The following is a 26,594-nucleotide window of genomic DNA, read 5'->3' as shown; positions in this document are numbered from 1 at the left end:
TTTTTTCTTCTTAAAAAGTTTTATTTCTTTTTTTTTCCTCTTTTTTAAAACCTAATTTTTAATTCAGATAATGTCTTATCAAAAAAATACCGAGTCTATAGCAATTAAAAGATACATAACGGAAACTTAACAAAAATTTCAAAAACAATTGCTTTGTTTTTTTTTTTTTTTTTTTTTGTTATTCTTTAACAAAAAAAAATCGTAATTAACGCTAGGCTACAAATTATTAAAAATAAACTAATCCTCTTCCAAGGCTGTATTGGTCACCCCATTCAGATTGTTGTTATCCTTTTTGCCAAATTGTGAATTCATGGAGGGGGCACGATCAGCAACGACACGCTTCTTGGTGTTCGGTGGCACATCAACTAAATCAATTGATTTGCGAGTACCTGGAAATTGAGGGCAATCGATTATTCAAATTTCGAAAACTCAGTGAAACACTTACTGCAGCAACCTCCCATTTTTTCTTGTGCGTTCTTTTGTACTATATCAGCTTTGTGTTCCTCTCAGAGCCTCGGCGCAGCTACTACTAATAGTAATTGAATTATTTACACTTTTTTGTCTTCAAAAAAAAAGAAACTGCGACAACAACGATGAGCTAATAAGACTGAATACCTTTTTTTTCCACCCATACCCGCATTGACTTGAAAATGGATTTCCTGCCACCTCCCACAACTCCTCACCCACCACACTTCAAAAAAAAAAAGAAATATTTAACTTCAATTTTGTGAATAGGTGTTTTGTTGCTGTTCTCATTACCGGTGATAAGAGGTTCGAGTATTTGTTGTTATTTGTTTTCATATGAATCACATGTGTGTGGCGTTTTAGCCAGCAGCGCTAATCGGAGGAGAAGGCAACGCGGTTGCATACAGTAGAAGTTAACACATTTATGATGATGATTGTGATTTGCGAACGGCAACAGCAACGACAATGCAATTGCAATTTCTGAAATCAATAAATGGATTTTTCTCTCACTCTCTGAACGAGCGAAACTTATTTGTATATTATTCTATGTTTTTCCCTAAAACCCCCGCATATGACTCTATTATAATTAACCGATGACCAACCAACGATACGTACTTTTGTTTGATATGACTGCGTGGTGATTTACTCGTTGGGCCATTATCTTTTGATTTGGATACCTTTTGTTATTGTTGGATTTAGAAAATATTTATATCATTGGGTCGGTCGTCTGTCCCATTGTCTGTCTATCAATTATAATTTACAAAGATAAGCGTGAATGTATATATTTTTTTATCTATTTCGTAAGGAATTTGTGTCATTAACACATTGACAGTGGGGGGAAATTCCAATGGAGATTTTTCTGTGGAGATATTTTTTCTATGGAAAAAATTAATATAGTTTAGCCCTGAGACCTCCGAAATATATATCTTTTTTTTCAATAGAAAAGCATAACCTGCGAATTTTTTCTTCTATAAAAACATCAGCCCTGAGGTCAACTTCTTTTTCAATAGAAAAAATTGGACCTTAGGTCTTTCGACTTTTTTTTTTCAATAGAAAAAAATTGGGACCTGGGGTCCTGCGAATTTTTTTCTATAGAAAAAAATTGGGACCTGGGGTCATGCGAATTTTTTTCTATAGAAAAAAATATGACCCGAGGTCCTGCGAATTTTTTTCTATAGAAAAAAATATGACCCGAGGTCCTGCGAATTTTTTTCTATAGAAAAAAATATGACCCGAGGTCCTGCGAATTTTTTTCTATTGGAAAAAATTGGGACCTGTGGTCCTGTGAATTTTTTTTCTATTGGAAAAAATTGGGACCTGTGGTCCTGTGAATTTTTTTCTATTGGAAAAAATTGGGACCTGTGAGGTCCTGCGAATTTTTTTCTATTGGAAAAAATTGGGACCTGTGAGGTCCTGCGAATTTTTTTCTATTGGAAAAAATTGGGACCTGTGAGGTCCTGCGAATTTTTTTCTATAGAAAAAAATTGGGACCTGAGGTCTGGCGAATTTTTTTTCTATAGAAAAAAGTTGGACCTGGGGTCCTGCGATTTTTTTATAGAAAAAAATGGGGACATGAGGTCCGGCGAATTTTTTTCTATAGAAAAAAATGGGACCTGAGGTCCGTCGAATTTTTTTCTATAGAAAAAAATGGGACCTGAGGTCCGTCGAATTTTTTTCTATAGAAAAAAATGGGACCTGAGGTCCGGCGAATTTTTTTCTATAGAAAAAAATTGGGACCTGAGGTCCGGCGAATTTTTTTCTATAGAAAAAAATTGGGACCTGTGGTCCTGTGAATTTTTTTCTATAGAAAAAAATTGGGACCTGTGGTCCTGTGAATTTTTTTCTATAGAAAAAAATTGGGACCTGTGGTCCTGTGAATTTTTTCTATAGAAAAAAATTGGGACCTGTGGTCCTGTGAATTTTTTTCTATAGAAAAAAATTGGGACCTGTGGTCCTGTGAATTTTTTTCTATAGAAAAAAATTGGGACCTGTGGTCCTGTGAATTTTTTTCTATAGAAAAAAATTGGGACCTGTGGTCCTGTGAATTTTTTTCTATAGAAAAAAATTGGGACCTGTGGTCCTGTGAATTTTTTTCTATAGAAAAAAAATTGGGACCTGTGGTCCTGTGAATTTTTTCTATAGAAAAAAATTGGGACCTGTGGTCCTGTGAATTTTTTCTATAGAAAAAAATTGGGACCTGTGGTCCTGTGAATTTTTTTCTATAGAAAAAAATTGGGACCTGTGGTCCTGTGAATTTTTTCTATAGAAAAAAATTGGGACCTGTGGTCCTGTGAATTTTTTTCTATAGAAAAAAATTGGGACCTGTGGTCCTGTGAATTTTTTTCTATAGAAAAAATTGGGACCTGTGGTCCTGTGAATTTTTTTCTATAGAAAAAAATTGGGACCTGTGGTCCTGTGAATTTTTTTCTATAGAAAAAAATTGGGACCTGTGGTCCTGTGAATTTTTTTCTATAGAAAAAAATTGGGACCTGTGGTCCTGTGAATTTTTTTCTATAGAAAAAAATTGGGACCTGTGGTCCTGTGAATTTTTTTCTATAGAAAAAAATTGGGACCTGTGGTCCTGTGAATTTTTTTCTATAGAAAAAAATTGGGACCTGTGGTCCTGTGAATTTTTTTCTATAGAAAAAAATTGGGTCCTGTGGTCCTGTGAATTTTTTTCTATAGAAAAAAATTGGGTCCTGTGGTCCTGTGAATTTTTTTCTATAGAAAAAAATTGGGTCCTGTGGTCCTGTGAATTTTTTTCTATAGAAAAAAATTGGGACCTGTGGTCCTGTGAATTTTTTTCTATAGAAAAAAATTGGGACCTGTGGTCCTGTGAATTTTTTTCTATAGAAAAAATTGGGACCTGTGGTCCTGTGAATTTTTTTCTATAGAAAAAAATTGGGACCTGTGGTCCTGTGAATTTTTTTCTATAGAAAAAAATTGGGACCTGTGGTCCTGTGAATTTTTTTCTATAGAAAAAAATTGGGACCTGTGGTCCTGTGATTTTTTTCTATAGAAAAAAATTGGGAACTGTGGTCCTGTGAATTTTTTCTATAGAAAAAAATTGGGACCTGTGGTCCTGTGAATTTTTTTCTATAGAAAAAAATTGGGACCTGTGGTCCTGTGAATTTTTTTCTATAGAAAAAAATTGGGACCTGTGGTCCTGTGAATTTTTTTCTATAGAAAAAAATTGGGACCTGTGGTCCTGTGAATTTTTTTTCTATAGAAAAAAATTGGGACCTGTGGTCCTGTGAATTTTTTTCTATAGAAAAAAATTGGGACCTGTGGTCCTGTGAATTTTTTTTCTATAGAAAAAAATTGGGACCTGTGGTCCTGTGAATTTTTTTCTATAGAAAAAAATTGGGACCTGTGGTCCTGTGAATTTTTTCTATAGAAAAAATTGGGACCTGTGGTCCTGTGAATTTTTTCTATAGAAAAAAATTGGGACCTGTGGTCCTGTGAATTTTTTTCTATAGAAAAAAATTGGGACCTGTGGTCCTGTGAATTTTTTTCTATAGAAAAAATTGGGACCTGTGGTCCTGTGAATTTTTTTCTATAGAAAAAATTGGGACCTGTGGTCCTGTGAATTTTTTTCTATAGAAAAAAATTGGGACCTGTGGTCCTGTGAATTTTTTTCTATAGAAAAAAATTGGGACCTGTGGTCCTGTGAATTTTTTTCTATAGAAAAAAATTGGGACCTGTGGTCCTGTGAATTTTTTTCTATAGAAAAAAATTGGGACCTGTGGTCCTGTGAATTTTTTTCTATAGAAAAAAGTTGGGACCTGTGGTCCTGTGAATTTTTTTCTATAGAAAAAAGTTGGGACCTGTGGTCCTGTGAATTTTTTTCTATAGAAAAAATTGGGACCTGTGGTCCTGTGAATTTTTTTCTATAGAAAAAAATTGGGACCTGTGGTCCTGTGAATTTTTTTCTATAGAAAAAAATTGGGACCTGTGGTCCTGTGAATTTTTTTCTATAGAAAAAAATTGGGACCTGTGGTCCTGTGAATTTTTTTCTATAGAAAAAAATTGGGACCTGTGGTCCTGTGAATTTTTTTCTATAGAAAAAAATTGGGACCTGTGGTCCTGTGAATTTTTTTCTATAGAAAAAAATTGGGACCTGTGGTCCTGTGAATTTTTTTCTATAGAAAAAAATGGGACCTGTGGTCCTGTGAATTTTTTTCTATAGAAAAAAATGGGACCTGTGGTCCTGTGAATTTTTTTCTATAGAAAAAAATGGGACCTGTGGTCCTGTGAATTTTTTTCTATAGAAAAAAATGGGACCTGTGGTCCTGTGAATTTTTTTCTATAGAAAAAAATGGGACCTGTGGTCCTGTGAATTTTTTTCTATAGAAAAAAATGGGACCTGTGGTCCTGTGAATTTTTTTCTATAGAAAAAAATGGGACCTGTGGTCCTGTGAATTTTTTCTATAGAAAAAATGGGACCTGTGGTCCTGTGAATTTTTTTCTATAGAAAAAAATGGGACCTGTGGTCCTGTGAATTTTTTTCTATAGAAAAAAATGGGACCTGTGGTCCTGTGAATTTTTTTCTATAGAAAAAAATGGGACCTGTGGTCCTGTGAATTTTTTTCTATAGAAAAAAATGGGACCTGTGGTCCTGTGAATTTTTTTCTATAGAAAAAAATGGGACCTGAGGTCCAGCGAATTTTTTTCTATAGAAAAAAATGGGACCTGAGGTCCAGCGAATTTTTTTCTATAGAAAAAAATTGGGACCTGTGGTCCTGTGAATTTTTTTCTATAGAAAAAAATTGGGACCTGAGGTCCTGCGAATTTTTTTCTATAGAAAAAAATTGGGACCTGAGGTCCTGCGAATTTTTTTCTATAGAAAAAAATTGGGACCTGAGGTCCTGCGAATTTTTTTCTATAGAAAAAATTGGGACCTGAGGTCCTGCGAATTTTTTTCTATGGAAAAAAATTGGGACCTGAGGTCCTGCGAATTTTTTTCTATGGAAAAAAATTGGGACCTGAGGTCCTGCGAATTTTTTTCTATGGAAAAAAATTGGGACCTGAGGTCCTGCGAATTTTTTTCTATGGAAAAAAATTGGGACCTGAGGTCCTGCGAATTTTTTTCTATGGAAAAAAATTGGGACCTGAGGTCCTGCGAATTTTTTTCTATGGAAAAAAATTGGGACCTGAGTTCCTGCGAATTTTTTTCTATGGAAAAAAATTGGGACCTGAGGTCCTGCGAATTTTTTTCTATGGAAAAAAATTGGGACCTGAGGTCCTGCGAATTTTTTTCTATGGAAAAAAATTGGGACCTGAGGTCCTGCGAATTTTTTTCTATGGAAAAAAATTGGGACCTGAGGTCCTGCGAATTTTTTTCTATGGAAAAAAATTGGGACCTGAGGTCCTGCGAATTTTTTTCTATGGAAAAAAATTGGGACCTGAGGTCCTACGAATTTTTTTCTATGGAAAAAAATTGGGACCTGAGGTCCTACGAATTTTTTTCTATGGAAAAAAATTGGGACCTGAGGTCCTGCGAATTTTTTTCTATTGAAAAAAATGAGACCTAGGTTCCTGCGAATTTTTTTCTATTGAAAAAAATGAGACCTAGGGTCCTGCGAATTTTTTTCTATTGAAAAAAATGAGACCTAGGGTCCTGCGAATTTTTTTCTATAGAAAAAAATGAGACCTAGGGTCCTGCGAATTTTTTTCTATAGAAAAAAATGAGACCTAGGGTCCTGCGAATTTTTTTCTATAGAAAAAAATGAGACCTAGGGTCCTGCGAAATTTTTTCTATAGAAAAAAATGAGACCTAGGGTCCTGCGAAATTTTTTCTATAGAAAAAAATGAGACCTAGGGTCCTGCGAATTTTTTTCTATAGAAAAAAATGAGACCTAGGGTCCTGCGAAATTTTTTCTATAGAAAAAAATGAGACCTAAGGTCCTGCGAATTTTTTTCTATAGAAAAAAATGAGACCTAGGGTCCTGCGAATTTTTTTCTATAGAAAAAAATGAGACCTAGGGTCCTGCGAATTTTTTCTATAGAAAAAAATGAGACCTAGGGTCCTGCGAATTTTTTTCTATAGAAAAAAATGAGACCTAGGGTCCTGCGAATTTTTTTCTATAGAAAAAAATGAGACCTAGGGTCCTGCGAATTTTTTCTATAGAAAAAAATGAGACCTAGGGTCCTGCGAATTTTTTTCTATAGAAAAAAATGAGACCTAGGGTCCTGCGAATTTTTTTCTATAGAAAAAAATGAGACCTAGGGTCCTGCGAATTTTTTTCTATAGAAAAAAATTGGGACCTGAGGTCCTGTGAAGACATCCAACCTTTTTTCTGTAAAAATAAATCTACAAATTATTTTATGCTTCCTTTTTGTTTTTCTTCGTCATAATGTCTACAGAAAGGGAAGAGAAAATAAATGTCCTCCAATCAATTAAAGGAAATAAATTCATTGCCTTTAATAGATTAAAAAAGAGTCCTTAGGAAATATATAAATTACACCACATTAAATAAAATAGTCCTTTTTCATTTTAGCTGACCAAAGCGGAACCAAACGATTGCCTGTTTGTGTTTTTTTTTTCTTTGGAAAAAAAACGAGAAAAAGAAAATTGATTTCCTTTTTCTGTTGACGAACGCATCAAAGGCATTAGAAAAAAATAGATCTTTTGAATTTCACATGAAAAAACTGTCCTTTTGCATCGAAAAAAAAAAAGAACAAGGAAAGTAACACAAAATCCCCATTGAAGCGAGTCATCATCAGCAGCAGCAGGCCAACAGGCGCATTTTTTCCCAACCCACACCCTTTCCAGCACAGCATTCATGCGCTCGCTCACTCACACCGACACCAACATTAACTGCCGCCTCATCTATTTAATACCATAAATAATTGCATCTAATTAAATATTCACGCGAATGAATGAAAATGTCCTTTTTTTCGAAGTGTCCTGTTTGTTGGGCTGATGCTGCTGCCACTATTTCCTCTAGATATTGTCAACGTCTCCTTCGGTGTGCATTTGACGCGTGATGGAGCGAATGTCATTCGAAATGAAATTTAGTGCAAACTGAATCAAGGAGAAGAATAGCAAAAGCCAACTGGGAAGGACCAGAACAGAAGGAAGGAAAAAAACATAGAAAAATTGGACAATTTCAATGGGTATGGTTATGTTGGAACGACAGGCAGCTTCTCGCTACGAAAAAAAGTGTAAAAATTTCACAAAAGCAAAGTGATGAAGACCAGGAAGAAGAAAAAAAAAAAAACAATAATGTGACAATGATGAGCCGTGGCAAAAGAGAATGGGGAGGCAAGAAAAAACGCGCTAAATTTAATAGTTTTCAATTAGGAATCATTCGTTTGCAGGCATTTCGAAAAGAGAAGAAAAAAAAAAACAAAACGAATGGAGGAAGTGGCTTTACCATCATTATTCCCCGTAAAAGGACAATAAATGAAGTCACGTTTTTCTTACGCAAAATGGCGAAAAAAAAGGAACTAACCAAGAATCTAACAATAATGTTGAGAAGAAAATAAGTCAGCATACCAAGAAGAGCTATTTTTTCGCATGTTTTTCTTCTCCAGCCAGTCACTTGGCGCCATTTTCAAAGCTCATTTAATTTTCAGTCGTTAATTTAATTTTGTTGCCTTTCATTTGTTTCCTCATTTTATTTTGTTAATTTTTCAAATAATTCAACGTCAATTCAAAAACAAAAACAGAATAGAAAATGATTGGAAAAAGGACAACAGGACACAATTCACAGAACCACAGGTTCGATTTTTTTCTATAGAAAAAAAAAAACTCACAAAAAAATTCACAGGCGCCAGGTTCGATGTTTTTCACAGGACCCCAAGTCCCAATTTTTTTCTATAGAAAAAAATTCACAGGACCCCAAGTCCCAATTTTTTTCTATAGAAAAAAATTCACAGGACCCCAAGTCCCAATTTTTTTCTATAGAAAAAAATTCACAGGACCCCAAGTCCCAATTTTTTTCTATAGAAAAAAATTCACAGGACCCCAAGTCCCAATTTTTTTCTATAGAAAAAAATTCACAGGACCCCAAGTCCCAATTTTTTTCTATAGAAAAAAATTCACAGGACCCCAAGTCTCAATTTTTTTCTATAGAAAAAAATTCACAGGATCCCAAGTCCCAATTTTTTTCTATAGAAAAAAATTCACAAGACCCCAAGTCCCAATTTTTTTCTATAGAAAAAAATTCACAGGACCCCAAGTCCCAATTTTTTTCTATAGAAAAAAATTCAGTTCCCAATTTTTTTTCTATAGAGAAAAATTCAGTTCCCAATTTTTTTTCTATAGAGAAAAATTCACAGGACCCCAGGTCCCAATTTTTTTTCTATAGAAAAAAATTCACAGGACCACAGGTTCCATTTTTTTCTATAGAAAAAAATTCACAGGACCACAGGTTCCATTTTTTTCTATAGAAAAAAATTCACAGGACCACAGGTTCCATTTTTTTCTATAGAAAAAAATTCACAGGACCACAGGTTCCATTTTTTTCTATAGAAAAAAATTCACAGGACCCCAGGGACTATTTTTTTCTATAGAAAAAAATTCACAGGACCCAGGGACTATTTTTTTCTATAGAAAAAAATTCACAGGACCCCAGGGACTATTTTTTTCTACAGAAAAAAATTCACAGGACCCCAGGGACTATTTTTTTCTACAGAAAAAAATTCACAGGACCCCAGGGACTATTTTTGTCTATAAAAAAAAATTCACAGGACCACAGGGACTATTTTTGTCTATAGAAAAAAATTCACAGGACCACAGGGACTATTTTTGTCTATAGAAAAAAATTCACAGGACCACAGGGACTATTTTTGTCTATAGAAAAAAATTCACAGGACCACAGGGACTATTTTTGTCTATAGAAAAAAATTCACAGGACCACAGGGACTATTTTTGTCTATAGAAAAAAATTCGCAGGACCCCAGGGACTACTTTTTTCTATAGAAAAAAATTCGCAGGACCCCAGGGACTACTTTTTTCTATAGAAAAAAATTCGCAGGACCCCAGGGACTACTTTTTTCTATAGAAAAAAATTCGCAGGACCCCAGGGACTACTTTTTTCTATAGAAAAAAATTCGCAGGACCCCAGGGACTACTTTTTTCTATAGAAAAAAATTCGCAGGACCCCAGGGACTACTTTTTTCTATAGAAAAAAATTCGCAGGACCCCAGGGACTACTTTTTTTCTATAGAAAAAAATTCGCAGGACCCCAGGGACTACTTTTTTTCTATAGAAAAAAATTCGCAGGACCCCAGGGACTACTTTTTTTCTATAGAAAAAAATTCGCAGGACCCCAGGGACTACTTTTTTTCTATAGAAAAAAATTCGCAGGACCCCAGGGATTACTTTTTTTCTATAGAAAAAAATTCGCAGGACCCCAGGGACTACTTTTTTTCTATAGAAAAAAATTCGCAGGACCCCAGGGACTACTTTTTTTCTATAGAAAAAAATTCACAGGACCTCAGGTCCCATTTTTTTCCAGAGAATAAACCAGGTTCGATTTTTTTCTATAGAAAAAAAGTTCACAAAAATCCAGGGACTATTTTCTATAGAAAAACTTTGCAGGACCCCAGGAACTATTTTTGTCTTTAGAAAAAAAAAATCACAGGATCCCAGGTAGTGATGACTAACTAACCAAATTTTTTCGCAGAACCTTAAGACAGATTTACTATCTATTAAAATATATTTTCGACTTTTTTTTGGAACATTTTAGAAAAAATGTATGCCTAAAAGTATGCTTTGTTTTTATTATTTGATTATTATTTATTTTGGGGTTTCTCTTGATTTCTTTGTGGATTTTATGATTACTTCAGGTTTAAATCATTCCAAAAACACAATTCTTTCAACAAAATCATAAAAATGTTTTATCATTCTTTTAGGAATATGAAAAAAAAACAATAGGTGTGACATTTCTGTTAAATGGAATTGGAGATTTTTTTATGAAATGTTTATTGAAATGTGTCACAAGTTATTCCCGGAATTTGAGTAGCTATTTAATTAACCAATTGTTGGCGTGGTATGCAAATGCGCTGATGACTCGTTTCGGCCTACCACAGCAAATTCGGTCGACTGTCGTTTTCATGTTGATTTAATTAGTGTTCAAAATGACAAACAAACATTATTTTAAATTGCTTTCTTCTGCATTCCATGGCATTTCGTGTTGAATTCAATTTCAAATTCGAAACTTTACATGTTTTTGGACATTTTTGTGGTTTATGGCTTGCGAAAAGGGGTGGGAGGCAGGGGGGTTTTCCCCCTATTATTTTAATGTTCTGTTAACATGAGAGCATAATGTAATAATAAGTAGATACAATCGCCACTTCATTGTTAGTTTTAGTACTACATTTATTTACTTAAGGGAGGGTGGGGTTGGGGCAGAACCGCGAGGTCGCCATTTACATTAGATTCCTTCTAAAATTTAATGGTTTAATTTTTCATGTAATATCCTTCAATTTATAACGACTGACACACATTTGATGGCCATTACTTGGATCTCTCCCTGTCCCAAAGTACATTTTTGTCAATTTATCCGTTTTGCGGACGCCATTTGTCCATCACTCGGAGGGACCACACCTTTTGCTGCCTGCATTTGCATGTTTGACAAATAGTAAAAAAACACCAACAACAACAAAACCAACAACCTCCGGTACATTTGAACATTTATTCATTAATTTCCATTTAATTAGCTTTTCATTTACTACTTCGTCCTGCTGTTGCTTCCAACACTTACATATATTTGTTACAGGACATACACTCGAAAAATTAAAAAAATATCGCAATACATTTTTCCAACAGAACAAAATTCGCAGAACCCCAGGTCCCATTTTTTCTTTAAGAAACAGGACCCTCGGTCCCATTTTTTTCTATAGAAAAAAATTCACAGGACCCTCGGTCCCATTTTTTTCTATAGAAAAAAATTCACAGGACCCTCGGTCCCATTTTTTTCTATAGAAAAAAATTCACAGGACCCTCGGTCCCATTTTTTTCTATAGAAAAAAATTCACAGGACCCTCGGTCCCATTTTTTTCTATAGAAAAAAATTCACAGGACCCTCGGTCCCATTTTTTTCTATAGAAAAAAATTCACAGGACCCTCGGTCCCATTTTTTTCTATAGAAAAAAATTCACAGGACCCTCGGTCCCATTTTTTTCTATAGAAAAAAATTCACAGGACCCTCGGTCCCATTTTTTCTATAGAAAAAAATTCACAGGACCCTAGGTTCCATTTTTTTCTATAGAAAAAAATTCACAGTACCCTAGGTTCCATTTTTTTCTATAGAAAAAAATTCACAGGACCGTAGGTTCCATTTTTTTCTATAGAAAAAAATTCACAGGACCGTAGGTTCCATTTTTTTCTATAGAAAAAAATTCACAGGACCGTAGGTTCCATTTTTTTCTATAGAAAAAAATTCACAGGACCGTAGGTTCCATTTTTTCTATAGAAAAAAATTCACAGGACCGTAGGTTCCATTTTTTTCTATAGAAAAAAATTCACAGGACCGTAGGTTCCATTTTTTTCTATAGAAAAAAATTCACAGGACCGTAGGTTCCATTTTTTTCTCTAAAAAAAATTCACAGGACCTCAGGTCCCATTTTTTTCTATAAAAAAAAAATTCACAGGACCTCAGGTCCCATTTTTTTCTATAGAAAAAAATTCACAGGACCCCTGGTCCCAATTTTTTTCTATAGAAAAAAATTCACAGGACCCCTGGTCCCAATTTTTTCTATAGAAAAAAATTCACAGGACCCCTGGTCCCAATTTTTTCTATAGAAAAAAATTCACAGGTCCCCTGGTCCCAATTTTTTTCTATAGAAAAAAATTCACAGGACCCCTGGTCCCAATTTTTTTCTATAGAAAAAAATTCACAGGACCCCTGGTCCCAATTTTTTTCTATAGAAAAAAATTCACAGGACCCCTGGTCCCAATTTTTTTCTATAGAAAAAAATTCACAGGACCCCTGGTCCCAATTTTTTTCTATAGAAAAAAATTCACAGGACCCCTGGTCCCAATTTTTTTCTATAGAAAAAAATTCACAGGACCCCTGGTCCCAATTTTTTTCTATAGAAAAAAATTCACAGGACCCCTGGTCCCAATTTTTTTCTATAGAAAAAAATTCACAGGACCCCTGGTCCCAATTTTTTTCTATAGAAAAAAATTCACAGGACCCCTGGTCCCAATTTTTTTCTATAGAAAAAAATTCACAGGACCCCTGGCCCCAATTTTTTTCTATAGAAAAAAATTCACAGGACCCCTGGCCCCAATTTTTTTCTATAGAAAAAAATTCACAGGACCCCTGGTCCCAATTTTTTTCTATAGAAAAAATTCACAGGACCCTGGTCCCAATTTTTTTCTATAGAAAAAAATTCACAGGACCCCTGGTCCCAATTTTTTTCTATAGAAAAAAATTCACAGGACCCCTGGTCCCAATTTTTTTCTATAGAAAAAAATTCACAGGACCCCTGGTCCCAATTTTTTTCTATAGAAAAAAATTCACAGGACCCCTGGTCCCAATTTTTTTCTATAGAAAAAAATTCACAGGACCCCTGGTCCCAATTTTTTTCTATAGAAAAAAATTCACAGGACCCCTGGTCCCAATTTTTTTCTATAGAAAAAAATTCACAGGACCCCTGGTCCCAATTTTTTTCTATAGAAAAAAATTCACAGGACCCCTGGTCCCAATTTTTTTCTATAGAAAAAAATTCACAGGACCCCTGGTCCCAATTTTTTTCTATAGAAAAAAATTCACAGGACCCCTGGTCCCAATTTTTTCTATAGAAAAAAATTCACAGGACCCCTGGTCCCAATTTTTTTCTATAGAAAAAAATTCACAGGACCCCTGGTCCCAATTTTTTCTATAGAAAAAAATTCACAGGACCCCTGGTCCCAATTTTTTTCTATAGAAAAAAATTCACAGGACCCCTGGCCCCAATTTTTTTCTATAGAAAAAAATTCACAGGACCCCTGGCCCCAATTTTTTTCTATAGAAAAAAATTCACAGGACCCCTGGCCCCAATTTTTTTCTATAGAAAAAAATTCACAGGACCCCTGGTCCCAATTTTTTTCTATAGAAAAAAATTCACAGGACCCCTGGTCCCAATTTTTTTCTATAGAAAAAAATTCACAGGACCCCTGGTCCCAATTTTTTTCTATAGAAAAAAATTCACAGGACCCCTGGTCCCAATTTTTTTCTATAGAAAAAAATTCACAGGACCCCTGGTCCCAATTTTTTTCTATAGAAAAAAATTCACAGGACCCCTGGTCCCAATTTTTTTCTATAGAAAAAAATTCACAGGACCCCTGGTCCCAATTTTTTTCTATAGAAAAAAATTCACAGGACCCCTGGTCCCAATTTTTTCTATAGAAAAAAATTCACAGGACCCCTGGTCCCAATTTTTTCTATAGAAAAAAATTCACAGGACCCCTGGTCCCAATTTTTTCTATAGAAAAAAATTCACAGGACCCCTGGTCCCAATTTTTTCTATAGAAAAAAATTCACAGGACCCCTGGTCCCAATTTTTTTCTATAGAAAAAAATTCACAGGACCCCTGGTCCCAATTTTTTTCTATAGAAAAAAATTCACAAGACCCCTGGTCCCAATTTTTTTCTATAGAAAAAAATTCACAGGACCCCTGGTCCCAATTTTTTTCTATAGAAAAAAATTCACAGGACCCCTGGTCCCAATTTTTTCTATAGAAAAAAATTCACAGGACCCCTGGTCCCAATTTTTTTCTATAGAAAAAAATTCACAGGACCCCTGGTCCCAATTTTTTTCTATAGAAAAAAATTCACAGGACCCCGGTCCCAATTTTTTTCTATAGAAAAAAATTCACAGGACCCCGGTCCCAATTTTTTTCTATAGAAAAAAAAATTCACAGGACCCCAGGGACTATTTTTTTCTATAGAAAAAAATTCACAGGACCCCTGGTCCCAATTTTTTTCTATAGAAAAAAATTCACAGGACCCCTGGTCCCAATTTTTTTCTATAGAAAAAAATTCACAGGACCCTAGGTCCCATTTTTTTCTATAGAAAAAAATTCACAGGACACTAGGTCCCATTTTTTTCTTTAGAAAAAAATTCACAGGACCCTACGTCCCATTTTTTTCTATAGAAAAAAATTCACAGGACCCTACGTCCCATTTTTTTTCTATAGAAAAAAATTCAGAGGACCCTACGTCCCATTTTTTTCTATAGAAAAGAAATCACAGGACCCTACGTCCCATTTTTTTCTATAGAAAAAAAATCACAGGACCCTAGGTCCCATTTTTTTCTATAGAAAAAAAATCACAGGACCCTAGGTCCCATTTTTTTCTATAGAAAAAAAATCACAGGACCCTAGGTCCCATTTTTTTCTATAGAAAAAAAAATCACAGGACCCTAGGTCCCATTTTTTTCTATAGAAAAAAAATCACAGGACCCTAGGTCCCATTTTTTTCTATAGAAAAAAAATCACAGGACCCTAGGTCCCATTTTTTTCTATAGAAAAGAATTCACAGGACCTCAGGTCCCATTTTTTTTATAGAAAAAAATTCGCAGAATCATAGTTTCGATTTTTTTCTATGGAAAAAAAATTCGCAAGACCCCAGGTTCGATTTTTTTCTAAAGAAAAAAATTCGCAGGACCCCAGGTTCGATTTTTTTCTAAAGAAAAAAATTCGCAGCACCGTAGGTTCCATTTTTTTCTATAGAAAAAAATTCGCAGGACCTGGTTCCATTTTTTTCTATAGAAAAAATTTCGCAGGACCTCAGGTTCCATTTTTTTCTATAGAAAAAAATTCACAGGACCTTAGGTCCTATTTTTTTTTTTCTATAGAAAAAAATTCACAGGACCACTGGTCCATTTTTTGGCTATAGAAATAAATTCACAGGACCACTGTTCCAATTTTTTGGCTATAGAAAAAAATTCACAGGACCCCAGGACTTTGAACTGATATTTTTTCTCGAGTGTACTTTCATACAAATCATATGATAATTTTTTATAATGCCCTGCATTACTACAAAGGACACCACTCCATGCGTTTGTGTGTGTGTGTGAGTATGTGTGCTTCCTAATTTGGTAATTTTAAAGTGTGGAGTCCTGGGTATTTGTTAAACTTTGTTGACGCCTTTTAACGATTTTCGCACACCCTAAATTGAGCGTTTTTTTGCTGCTGTTTGGAGAAAACCAAACAAAATTGCCATCCAACTATGGAATCCTTTGGCTAATTAGTTTAACAGCAACTAACTGGTCGAAAAAAAAGAAACAACAACAGCAACAAATACTTTCTTCAATTTTGCTTTTAACATTGCGTTTTTAGTGTCATTATGACAGTGGTATATTTGTTGTTGCTGCTGCTGATGTGTAAACAGATAAAAATCGCCTTTGGAGTGGTCTGTTCGTTCGTTCGTTTGTTCCAGTTGCGTTTGGCAGGCTCTTAACTTTCTCACCAAAGTGTAATTAAATAATTTAATTTTGTATTATTGAAAGGAAGGACTAGGAGGAGGAGGGGAGAATTTACAATAACAACTCAAATAACTGTTGTTTGGAATGACAACAGTTTGGTGGCGTTATTGGGTTTCCACATGTCACCCGCTCCAGCCATAAAAAATGCGTACAAGTTTCACTCTCTGGCCATCTTTTTTTCAGTATTACTTTTCAAAAGTAACTTTATAACTCATTAGGGAACCTTTCTTTCTCCTTGTCTCGTTATCACTTCGAAATCGAGGATAATTAAATTAAAGTTCTATTTTGCATGAATGGCGACAATTTCGAAAAACTAACAATTTTTTATATATTTCCATAGGAAAAACTAGTCTTATCGAATATAAAAAATCAGTCCCTGGGACCTGTGGACCTGTGAATTTTTTTCTATAGAAAAAAAATGTGACCTGAGGTCCTGTGAATTTTTTCTATAGAAAAAAATGTGACCTTAGGTCCTCCGAATTTTTTTCTATGGAAAAAAATGGGACCTGAGGTCGTGTGAATTTTTTTCTATTGGAAAAAATTGGGACCTGTGGTCCTGTGAATTTTTTTCTATTGGAAAAAATTAGGACCTGTGGTCCTGTGAATTTTTTTCTATTTGAAAAAATTGGGACCTGTGGTCCTGTGAATTTTTTTCTATTGAAAAAAATTGGGACCTGTGGTCCTGTGAATTTTTTTCTATTGAAAAAAATTGGGACCTGTGGTCCTGTGAATTTTTTTCTATTGAAAAAAATTGGGACCTGTGGTCCTGCGAATTTTTTTCTATAGAAAAAAAATTGGGACCTGTGGTCCTGCTGAATTTTTTTCTATAGAAAAAAATTGGGACCTGTGGTCCCGCTGAATTTTTTTCTATAGAAAAAAATTGGGACCTGTGGTCCCGCTGAATTTTTTTCTATTGAAAAAAATTGGGACCTGTGGTCCTGTGAATTTTTTTCTATTGAAAAAAATTGGGACCTGTGGTCCTGTGAATTTTTTTCTATTGAAAAAAATTGGGACCTGTGGTCCTGTGAATTTTTTTCTATTGAAAAAAATTGGGACCTGTGGTTCTGTGAATTTTTTTCTATAGAAAAAAATGGGGTCCCGGTGGTTCTGTGAATTTTTTTCTATAGAAAAAAATGGGGTCCCGGTGGTCCTGTGAATTTTTTTCTATAGAAAAAAATGGGGTCCCGGTGGTCCTGTGAATTTTTTTCTATAGAAAAAAATGGGACCTGTGGTCCTGTGAATTTTTTTCTATTGAAAAAATTGGGACCTGTGGTCCTGTGAATTTTTTTTCTATTGAAAAAAATTGGGACCTGTGGTCCTGTGAATTTTTTTCTATAGAAAAAAATGGGACCTGATGTCCTGCGAATTTTTTTCTATAGAAAAAAATGGGACCTGAGGTCCTGCGAATTTTTTTCTATAGAAAAAAATGGGACCTGAGGTCCTGCGAATTTTTTTTCTATAGAAAAAAATGGGACCTGAGGTCCTGTGAATTTTTTTCTATAGAAAAAAATGGGACCTGAGGTCCTGTGAATTTTTTTCTATAGAAAAAAATGGGACCTGAGGTCCTGTGAATTTTTTTCTGTAGAAAAAAATGGGACCTGAGGTCCTGTGAATTTTTTTCTATAGAAAAAAAATGGGACCTGAGGTCCTGTGAATTTTTTTCTATAGAAAAAATGGGACCTGAGGTCCTGTGAATTTTTTTCTATATAGAAAAAAATTCACAGGACCTGATGTCCCGCTGAATTTTTTTCTATTTTTTTTTGTTTAAGAAAAATGTCCTTTAACAATATCCTTGACAATTTTTATTGATTCACCCTCCCACCAATCCTCTTGACCTTTGTCCTTTATCTTGTTTTCCAAGACGATGACAAGATATATAATGAATGGTGGTCAGTCATGGTCTTCAGTTTTACTTAGTTAGTGCAAAAGGACATTTATCGGCTGGACAGACAAGGACCTCTTTCGAAAGGCATTCAACATATGGTCAAATCGATTAAATAAATCATTAGCATCTTTTGTAAACCTAAACGACAACAAATGGCCTTTTCCAAATGGCCACCCCTTCACCCTTAAAGGACAATAAGGAAGTCTTTCTTTTTTATGGCCAGCCACACATGGCTTGGCTTGGCTGCCTTGTGAAACGTTATCCTTTTTATGAAGTGTTAAAAAAGCACTTTAGGTAAGGAATTCAATATTTATGGTCTATTAGAAACATATATGGGAGAAGAAAAAGATACACAAGACAAATGGTCGGACAGACAGGCTGGCGGATGAAGGGAGGGAGGGGGGAAACAGGCAAGGAAGACAATATTCACATTGGCTTCTGGGATGTTTGGTGGTTTGCGTGTTGTTCCTTAAATGGTTTTTTAATATGAAAAGTGTGAAAATAAATATGCCCCAACCCTTTTCCTGCCACCCCTCTTCCCCGAGCTAAACAAGGATTCATTGTTACCCCTCAACACCAAAAAAAAAAAAAAGAAGAAACTGTAACACAAATACTTTCATTTTTATGGCATTTTAACACCAAAGAAATGTCTGAAATTAAACGTCTATTTATTTGCCGCTTCGTCCTGGCCGTGTCCTATCGTGTTCCAGGCAATTATTGAACCTTTTCTTTTGTGTGATTGTTGTCAGGACAAATTTAAGGATATTTGTTTTATTCACAGCCCAAACAAACTTTGGAAACTGGACCCCTTTTTTATGCCTCATTTTTTTTCGAACCCCCACCCCTTTAGAAAGAAGAAGCCAAAGAAGAAAAGCCAGTTAATAAGGCCAATATCTTACGATGATGGTTAAAATTGTTGCTAAAATACTTGGCGTGTAACTGTCTAATAAATTTTCGTTTTCTATAAATATTTCTTTCACACCAAAAAAAAAAAACCAACAACGACTCAAGTGACAAGAAATCCTTGGAAGAAACCAAAGAAAGAAAAAAAAACGACAACTTTTAATGGAAAACTGTTGAACCCTTTTCACAAACAAAGTAGAAGGACAAAAATCCTGGCGAAAAAAAAAATCCCCAAAACTTTTCACCCAAAAACCAAAAGTGACAATACATGTTTTATGACCGCCGTTAACAAAATACCAGACCAGACCACAATGAATTATATCCTTAATAAAATGTTAATTTATTACAAGAAAATCATTAAAGGATACCTTTGTCCTGCGAAAGAGAAAGTTGAAATAAACAAGTTTTTAAAGAAATTAAGTTTTTGGTAGAGAAAGAGACCTATGATCCAACAGGGACCAACACCAGGATTTAAATACAGTTACTATAAAGCTATTGTGCTCAAATTTCGTAACTCCGGAGTAGATGACCAACAGAGGTCTCTACGGTATTGAAACAGACCTCAGACACCATTATATAAGAGTATGTGGTCTCGGAGGATATTATTTTGAAGTATTTCACATTAACAGCCGCTACACAAACCGGGCGACCTCTACTTTTAAGTAGAGATAGGTCAACTTGTCCCGAGCAAAGGTTTTTTACGCCACCTAGAACCAAGTGAATTTTGTAACTCTGGAGTAGATGACCAACAGAGGTCTCTACAGCACAGAAACAGACCTCAGAAGCCATTATCAAATAGCATGTCGCCTCGGAAGATATTATTTTTCGAGTATCTTACATTAACAGTCGCTACACAAACCGGGCGGCCTCTACTTTTAAGTAACTGGAATTCCCATGCAATATTTGGCCAACAGAGGTCACCAGAGGCCAAAAATTGTATTGGGATTCCAGTTACTTAAAAGTAGAGGGCGCCCGGTTTCTTAGCGGCTGTTAATGTGAAATACTTGAAAATAATATCTTCCGAGACCACATACTCATTGATAATGGCTTCTGAGGTCTGTTTTGGCCTAAGTAGTCATTAATAGAGAAAAGCGATGCTCTATTGATGAGTTGGTGAACTCAGAAGCCATTATTCTTATAGGATTTGACGCACAGAGGTCGCTTCTCAACAAAAGTTACCTGAGAGTATTGGTCTATTTCAGAACTGCAAGAATGTTAAAGTTTTTAACTACCCATGTTCAATTATCCCTTTATGATATCGAAAAAAATCGGACATCTGGTAGAATCTTGCAGGTTTTGGAACAGAGCATATAGTACTTAAAAGTATAAATCCTTAGAGGCCATTACTCAAAAGCGATCGGCAACCGATATCTTAACTCTACAATAGGCGAACTCTAATGTAAAGTGGATGGCCTCAGTGCTCGATCTCAGAGCTGATATTGTCAAATTGACGAGCAGTAGTTTGCGTCGCAAGGTCTTATTCCAGAGTTGTTTGCAGACCGAGGTCATTCTTCAAGAATAGTTACATAAAGTGATGTTCGTAAAAAGTATGTGCCCCCAGAGTAAATTACTAACTGGTCTTCGAAGGCCTACAGAATCCTTTACTCTGTAATAGGTAGTCTCTAATGAGAGAGAATAACCTAAGAGACAGGGTGATATTATCTAATTTACCAACAGAGACATCTATATTGGGTTGGTTGGCCTCATAAGCGGCTCCTCGAAAGAAGTTTACAAACTGAGGTCGCTACTCTAGAAAAGTTGCCGCATCGTACGTTACTATCATTTATATGGCCTCAGAGGTCATAAATATAGAGATTTTGGTATCAGGAGTCTTATTAGACGATTATTGATCGTTAGATATCACCGCTTACTATTAATTGACCAATAGGCTACTACCGAAGATTAGTTAACTTAAAGATGTCATTGCTGTAGAATTGATTTCAGAGAGGACATAACTTTAGGAATTGGCCAATAGAGGTCACTGCTGTAGGCTATTTGACCAAAAGAGGTCACTACTGTAGAGTGTTGATCTCTGAGAGGTCAGTTATATTGAGTATTACACTAACAGAGGCTCTTCTATAACTAATTGAACAATAGAGGTCGCTAATTTAGAGTAGTTGACCAAAGGAGGGCAGTATTGTAGAGTTGGACCCAAAAAAGACATTACTCTAGAGTAATTTGGCTCAGAGATCATTGCTGGCCGGTTATTGATTTCATATGTCGCTACTCTAGATAGCTATTCTCTGAAGCCAATATTTTGGATTTTTGTTCTCCCAGGCCACCGGCCCCCCCATTTTGTAGCCTAGCTGGCCTTAAAGGCCTCTACTTTAGAGTTCCTCTGCTATAGAGAGTTGGCCTTAGAAGACTTTATTGTGAGTAGTTGGCCTTAGAGGCACTTATTGTAAAGAAGATGGCCTTCATGACCTCCACTGTAGAGTAGTTGACTTTCATGGCCTCTACTGTAGAGTAGCTGGCCTTTACTGTGAAGTAGCTGGAATCAGCGTCCTCTACTGCAGCTGGCCTCAGAGGACTCTACTGTGAAGTAACTGGCCTCTACTGCAACTGGCCTCAGATGACTCTACTGTAGAGTTGTGGGACCTTCATGGCCTCAATTATACAGTTGTTAGCCTCAGAGCTCACTGCTCGAGAGTTATTGATCTAAGATGCCGCTTCTCTAGATGACTATACTCAGAAGCCAATATTTTGGGGTTTTTGGCTTCCCAGGTCGCTGGCCTCTAATGTAGACTAGCTGGCCTTAAAGGCCTTTACTTTAGAGCAGCTCTACTATAGCGTAGTTGGCCTTAGAAGCATTTATTGTAGAGTAGGTGGCCTTCATGATCGATACTGTAGAGTATTTGGCCTTCGGGACTTATACTGTAGAGTACCTGACTTTCATGGCATTTACTAGTTGGACTAACAGATCTCTACTGTGAAGTAGCTGGCCTCAGCGGCCTCCACTGTGAAGTAAGCGGCCTCAGAGGATTCTACTGCAGAGTTGCTGGCCTTTATGGCCTCTACTATAGAGTGGCTGGCCTTCATGGCTCCTACTCTAGAGTTGCTGGCCTCATAGGTCACTGCTCGAGAATTATTGATCTCAGATTCCGCTACTCTAGATAATTATACTCAGAAGCCAATATTTTGGAGTTTTTGGTCGCTTAAAGTAAATTAAAGTAAAATGTTGTTAGCATTGATGTCCTGTAGAAGAAAATCCACCATCAGGTCCAAAGGTGAAACCGGAATTACAAATTTTCCGTTTTCTTCCAAATACGGTTTGAATTTTCTGAGAAACAAATAGCTACCTTGGTCTTAAATTTTTTGAAACCACTTCGTAAGCATATAATTACAACTAATAAAATCCACCATCCATAGCCCGTCCCCTTGAGGATCTCCGGGAAGTATAAAAATATACTTAGCTACCATTTCAATAGCCGAACAAGTAGTCATTTGCGAAGCGTGTTCATTAGCACAGGTGAAATCGTAAACCCCGTTGCCAAAGTCATTATTATTGACAATAACTCGTTCTATGCATAAAATAAGAGAGCCATTACACAGACGCAAACACACACACGTTCGCATCGTAAGTATTATTATACATATGGCAGGATAATTTAATGGTGTGTCCTGATGAAGAAGGATGCTCACAGCAATGGCATCTTAGCTCGGCTCAAGTCATATGCATAGTTGGCCATATCATGTGTTATTGTGGAAGCTTCAACAACTACTTGCCCTTCTCCTTGGGTTTCAAATCCTCCTTCTCCTCCTCCTTCCATTCAATGGGATCTATTCCGCCATATAATGTCTGTTTATGGCTTTTAACAATTAACCAGAAAATGTTAATGTAAAATTATAATTATGTTACAACGAAAGGAAACATTTTGTTAATTTAAAACCCTTTTCCACAAAAGGGGGCAGGGGAGGTAGGGTGATTTGGCAGGTGGAATGCTCATTTGTTGTTCAATTTAAATAAAGAAAATTATAAGACGCAGTCTCCATATATTTGGCCATTTATTTGCGCGCGTACAGATCCTGCTCGAACGCACACACACACACACTCGCATTCTGGAACACGGCAAATTCCCCAAAGTAATAAATATAAAAACAGCCAAAAAAAATGCTATAAAATTTTCAACACAATGTCATTTCAGCCCGCTACAAAATACATTAGATTTTATGAAGGGGTACACGATTTTGTTCAGCTCCTTTCATCTAAGTCTCCTGAATTTTTCAGTGGGCATTGATGAGAGACAGTGGATTAATTTCAGTCTCACACTGAGTATAAAAATCTTTCAAAAGATTCTGTCAGAGAATAAAGGTCTTTGGAAGAGATTTTCCGAAAAAGTCTTTCAGGTTTCGGTGGCACCAAAATCCCCTGGCCTTAGAGCCCTTATAAGCTCTGCTCCAGAGTAGCTTGCCTTCATTACCTTTGCTGCAAAGAAGCTGGCTTTCATGGCCCCTGCTGTAGAGTAGCTGGCCTTTGTAGCCTCTACTCTAGAGTAGCTGGCCTTTGTAGCCTCTACTCTAGAGTAGCTGGCCTTAATAGCCTCTACTCTAGAATAGCTGGCCTTTGTAGTCTCTACTCTATAGTAGCTGGCCTTTGTAGCCTCTACTCTAAAGTAGCTGGCCTTTATAGCCTCGATACTATAGTAGCTGGCCTTTGTAGCCTCATCTCTAGAGTAGCTGACCTTTATAGCCTCTACTCTAGAGTAGCTGGCCTTAATAGCCTCTACTCTAGAATAGCTGGCCTTTGTAGTCTCTACTCTAGAGTAGCTGGCCTTTGTAGCCTCTTCTCTAGAGTAGCTGGCCTTTCTAGCCTCTACTCTAGAGTAGCTGGCCTTTCTAGCCTCTACTCTAGAGTAGCTGACCTTTGTAGCCTCTACTCTAGAGTAGCTGGCTTTCATGGCCCCTGCTGTAGAGTAGCTGGGTTTCATGGCCCCTGCTGTAGAGTAGCTGAGCTTTATAGCCTCTTCTCTAGAGTAGCTGCCCTTTATAGCCTCTATTCTAGACTAGCTGGCTTTCATGGCCCCTGCTGTAGAGTAGCTGGTCTTTATAGCCTCTACTCTAGAGTAGCTGGCCTTTAAAGCCTCTACTCCAGAGTAGCTGGCCTTTATAGTCTCTACTCTAGAGTAGCTGGCCTTTATAGCCTCTACTCTAGGGTAGTAGGCCTTTGTGGCCTCTACTCTAGAGTAGCTGGCCTTTATAGCCTCTATTCTACAGTATCTGTCCTTTATAGCCTCTTCTCTAGAGTAGTTGGCCTTTTTAGCCTCTTCTCTAGAGTAGCTGGCCTTTATGGCTTCTTCTCTAGAGTAGCTGGCCTTTCTAGCCTCTACTCTAGAGTAGCTGGCCCCAAAGGCCTCTACTGTAGCTGACCTTTATAACATCCGCTCCAGAGTAGCTTGTCTGCATTACCTCTGCTGTAAAGTAGCTGGCTTTCATGGTCCCTGCTGTAGAGTAGCTTGCCTTTGTAGCCTCTACTCTAAAGTAGCTGGCCTTTATAGCCTCTACTTTAGAGTAGCTGGCCTTTGTTGCCTCTACTCTAGAGTAGCTGGCCTTTATAGCCTCTATTCTAGAGTAGTTGGCCTTTGTAGCCTCTACTCTAGAGTAGCTAGCCCTTATAGCCTCTTCTCTAGGGTAGCAGGCCTTTGTGGTCTCTACTGTAGAGTTGCTTTGCCTTCATTACCTCTGCAGCAAAGTAGCTGGCTTTCATGACCCCTGCTGTAGAGTAGTTGGCCATTGTAGCCTCTACTCTAGAGTAGCTGGCCTTTGTAGCCTCTACTCTAGAGTAGCTGGCCTTTATAGCCTCTACTCTGGAGTAGCTGACCTTAATAGCCTCTCCTCTAGAGTAGATGGCCTTCATGGTCCCTGCTGCAGAGTAATTGGCGGAGGGGTTCTCCTACTGAATAACTATTCTATGCTTAGTTCTTTTAAAAAAAACCCTCTCAGAACAACTTCAGATATCTTTGGAAATCGATTCCCTCCACGTCAGATTTCTAGCCAGTCTTCCCTCTCCCTCTATCTAGATATCCTCCAAAAAAGGTCCTGTCGCAAATTTTTAAAAATCAATTCCCTTCTGTCTTCGAAAAGGTTTTCTCCAGTTTATCTCGGCAATCCCTACGAATTAATTCCCTTCCGATCATTTTCGAGACACTGTTCTCCCAATTTATTACCCTTAAGTATGGAAAGGTCTTCCAGTGTCATCATAAGATTAGACCACCAAAAATGCGTATACTCCTCTTCAGCTATTGTCATTATGACTATTATTGACTACGTGAACATTATCAGGACGATGCCGACAATGATGGTTAATGACAAGCACCACACAACAACCATATGTAGGTTTTTCCGACCATGAGGATATACGCGCTAATATTACACTTCAGCCAGTCAGCCAGCGGAGCGAAGGCCATTCCAGCAAAGCATTATTGACATCGAAACTAGGAGATGGTAGGTTGGTTCACGTTAAACAAACAAATAATAAAACGAATGGATTTCATGTGTGGAAGGGGGAGGATACCCAACTCCACTGCCAACCAATAACGATGAGAGCACTGCTCCTCAAGCATTGCGGCGGGTGAATGTCGACTAGTGTTGTTGGAGTGAATAATGGGGTGACAATAATACATTTTGAACCCTTTTAAATGCTAGCGAAAGGGCTTCATAAATTTTATGCCATCCGTTGGCGTTGTTTGTATTTTCCAGTATTCGGAACAGCAAAACAACCCGAAACGCAATAAATATTGAGCGCTTAGTTTTCATTTTCACACATTGGATATTACAGTGAGGGGACGGATAAATAGAGAGGATTTAGTATTTTGTATATTGTGGAGGAATATATGCAGGTAAGTTGATCTAAAGATCTATTGTAGAGTAGGCTGGCCTAAATGACCTCTACTGTAGAGTCGCTGGCCCAGAGGCATCTACTGTAGTGTAGCTGGCCTTAAAGGACACCTATTGTAAAGTCGCTGGCCTCCAATGTAGATTAGCTGGCCTTAAAGGCCTCTACATTAGAGTACTTGGCTTTAGAAGCCTTTATTGTAAAGTAATTGGCCTTAGAGGCCTTTATTGTAGAGTAGGTGACCTTCATGACCGCTACTGTAGAGAAGCTGGTCTTCATGGCATCTACTGTAGAGTAGCTGGCCTTCATGGCCTCTTTTGTAGAGTAGTTAGCCTTAGAAGCCCCTGCTGTAGAGTAATTGGCCTTAGAAGCCTTCACTGTAGAGTAGCTGGCTTCACAAATATTTACTGTAGAGTTGCTGGTCTTAAAGGCCTTTACTGTAGAGTAGCTGGCCTTAAACGGTTCTACTTTAATGACCACTACCGCCGGCCTTTATGGCCTCTACTGTAGAGTAGTTGACCTTAGAAGCCTTTATTGTAGAGTAGTTGGCATTAGAGGCCTTTATAATAGAGTAGGTGACCTTCATGACCGCTACTGTAGAGTAGCTGGTCTTTATGGCATCTACTGTAGAGCAGCTGGCTTTCATGGCCTCTGCTGTAGATAAGCTGGCCTTTACTGTAGAGTCGTTGGCCTTCATGGCCTCTTTTGTAGAGTTGTTGGCCTTAGAGGCCTCTATTGTGGAGTAGTTGGCCTTAAAGGCCTTTATCGTAGAGTATGTGACCTTCATGGCCTCTACTGTAGATTATCTGGCATTCATGGCCTCTACTGTAGAGTAGCTGGCCTCAGAGGCATTTACTGTGAATTAGATGGCCTTAGAGGCCTCTGCTGTGAAGTAGCTGGCCTGAGATGCCTCTACTGTGATGTAGCTGGCCTGAGATGCCTCTACTGTGAAGTAGCTGGCCTCAGAGGCCTCTACTCTAGAATAGCTGGCCTCAGGAGTCTCTACTCTAAAATAGCTGGCCTCAGGAGCCTCTACTCTAGAATAGCTGGCCTCTACTGTGAAGTAGCTGGCCTCAGAGGCCTC

General features: G+C 37.0%; 1 protein-coding gene and 1 long non-coding RNA gene across 2 annotated transcripts in view; one reads left to right on the top strand and one right to left on the bottom strand.

The window, feature by feature from the left end:
* LOC101900483 (nuclear pore complex protein Nup88) overlaps positions 1 to 26,594 on the top strand; it is a 95,641-nt gene that overhangs the window by 3,573 nt on the left and 65,474 nt on the right. The window lies entirely within an intron of this gene.
* Positions 27 to 942, bottom strand: LOC131802310 (uncharacterized). Its single transcript, XR_009342144.1, has 3 exons — positions 760 to 942; positions 446 to 691; positions 27 to 389 (listed from the first exon to the last, which is right to left on the bottom strand). It is a non-coding gene; the product is annotated as an uncharacterized LOC131802310 (long non-coding RNA).

Source organism: Musca domestica, unplaced genomic scaffold, assembly GCF_030504385.1.
Source record: "Musca domestica strain aabys unplaced genomic scaffold, Musca_domestica.polishedcontigs.V.1.1 20, whole genome shotgun sequence".
NCBI classification, from domain to species: domain Eukaryota; kingdom Metazoa; phylum Arthropoda; class Insecta; order Diptera; family Muscidae; genus Musca; species Musca domestica.
Note: the sequence above shows the minus strand (reverse complement) of the source record. Positions and strands in the feature narration are given on the sequence as shown.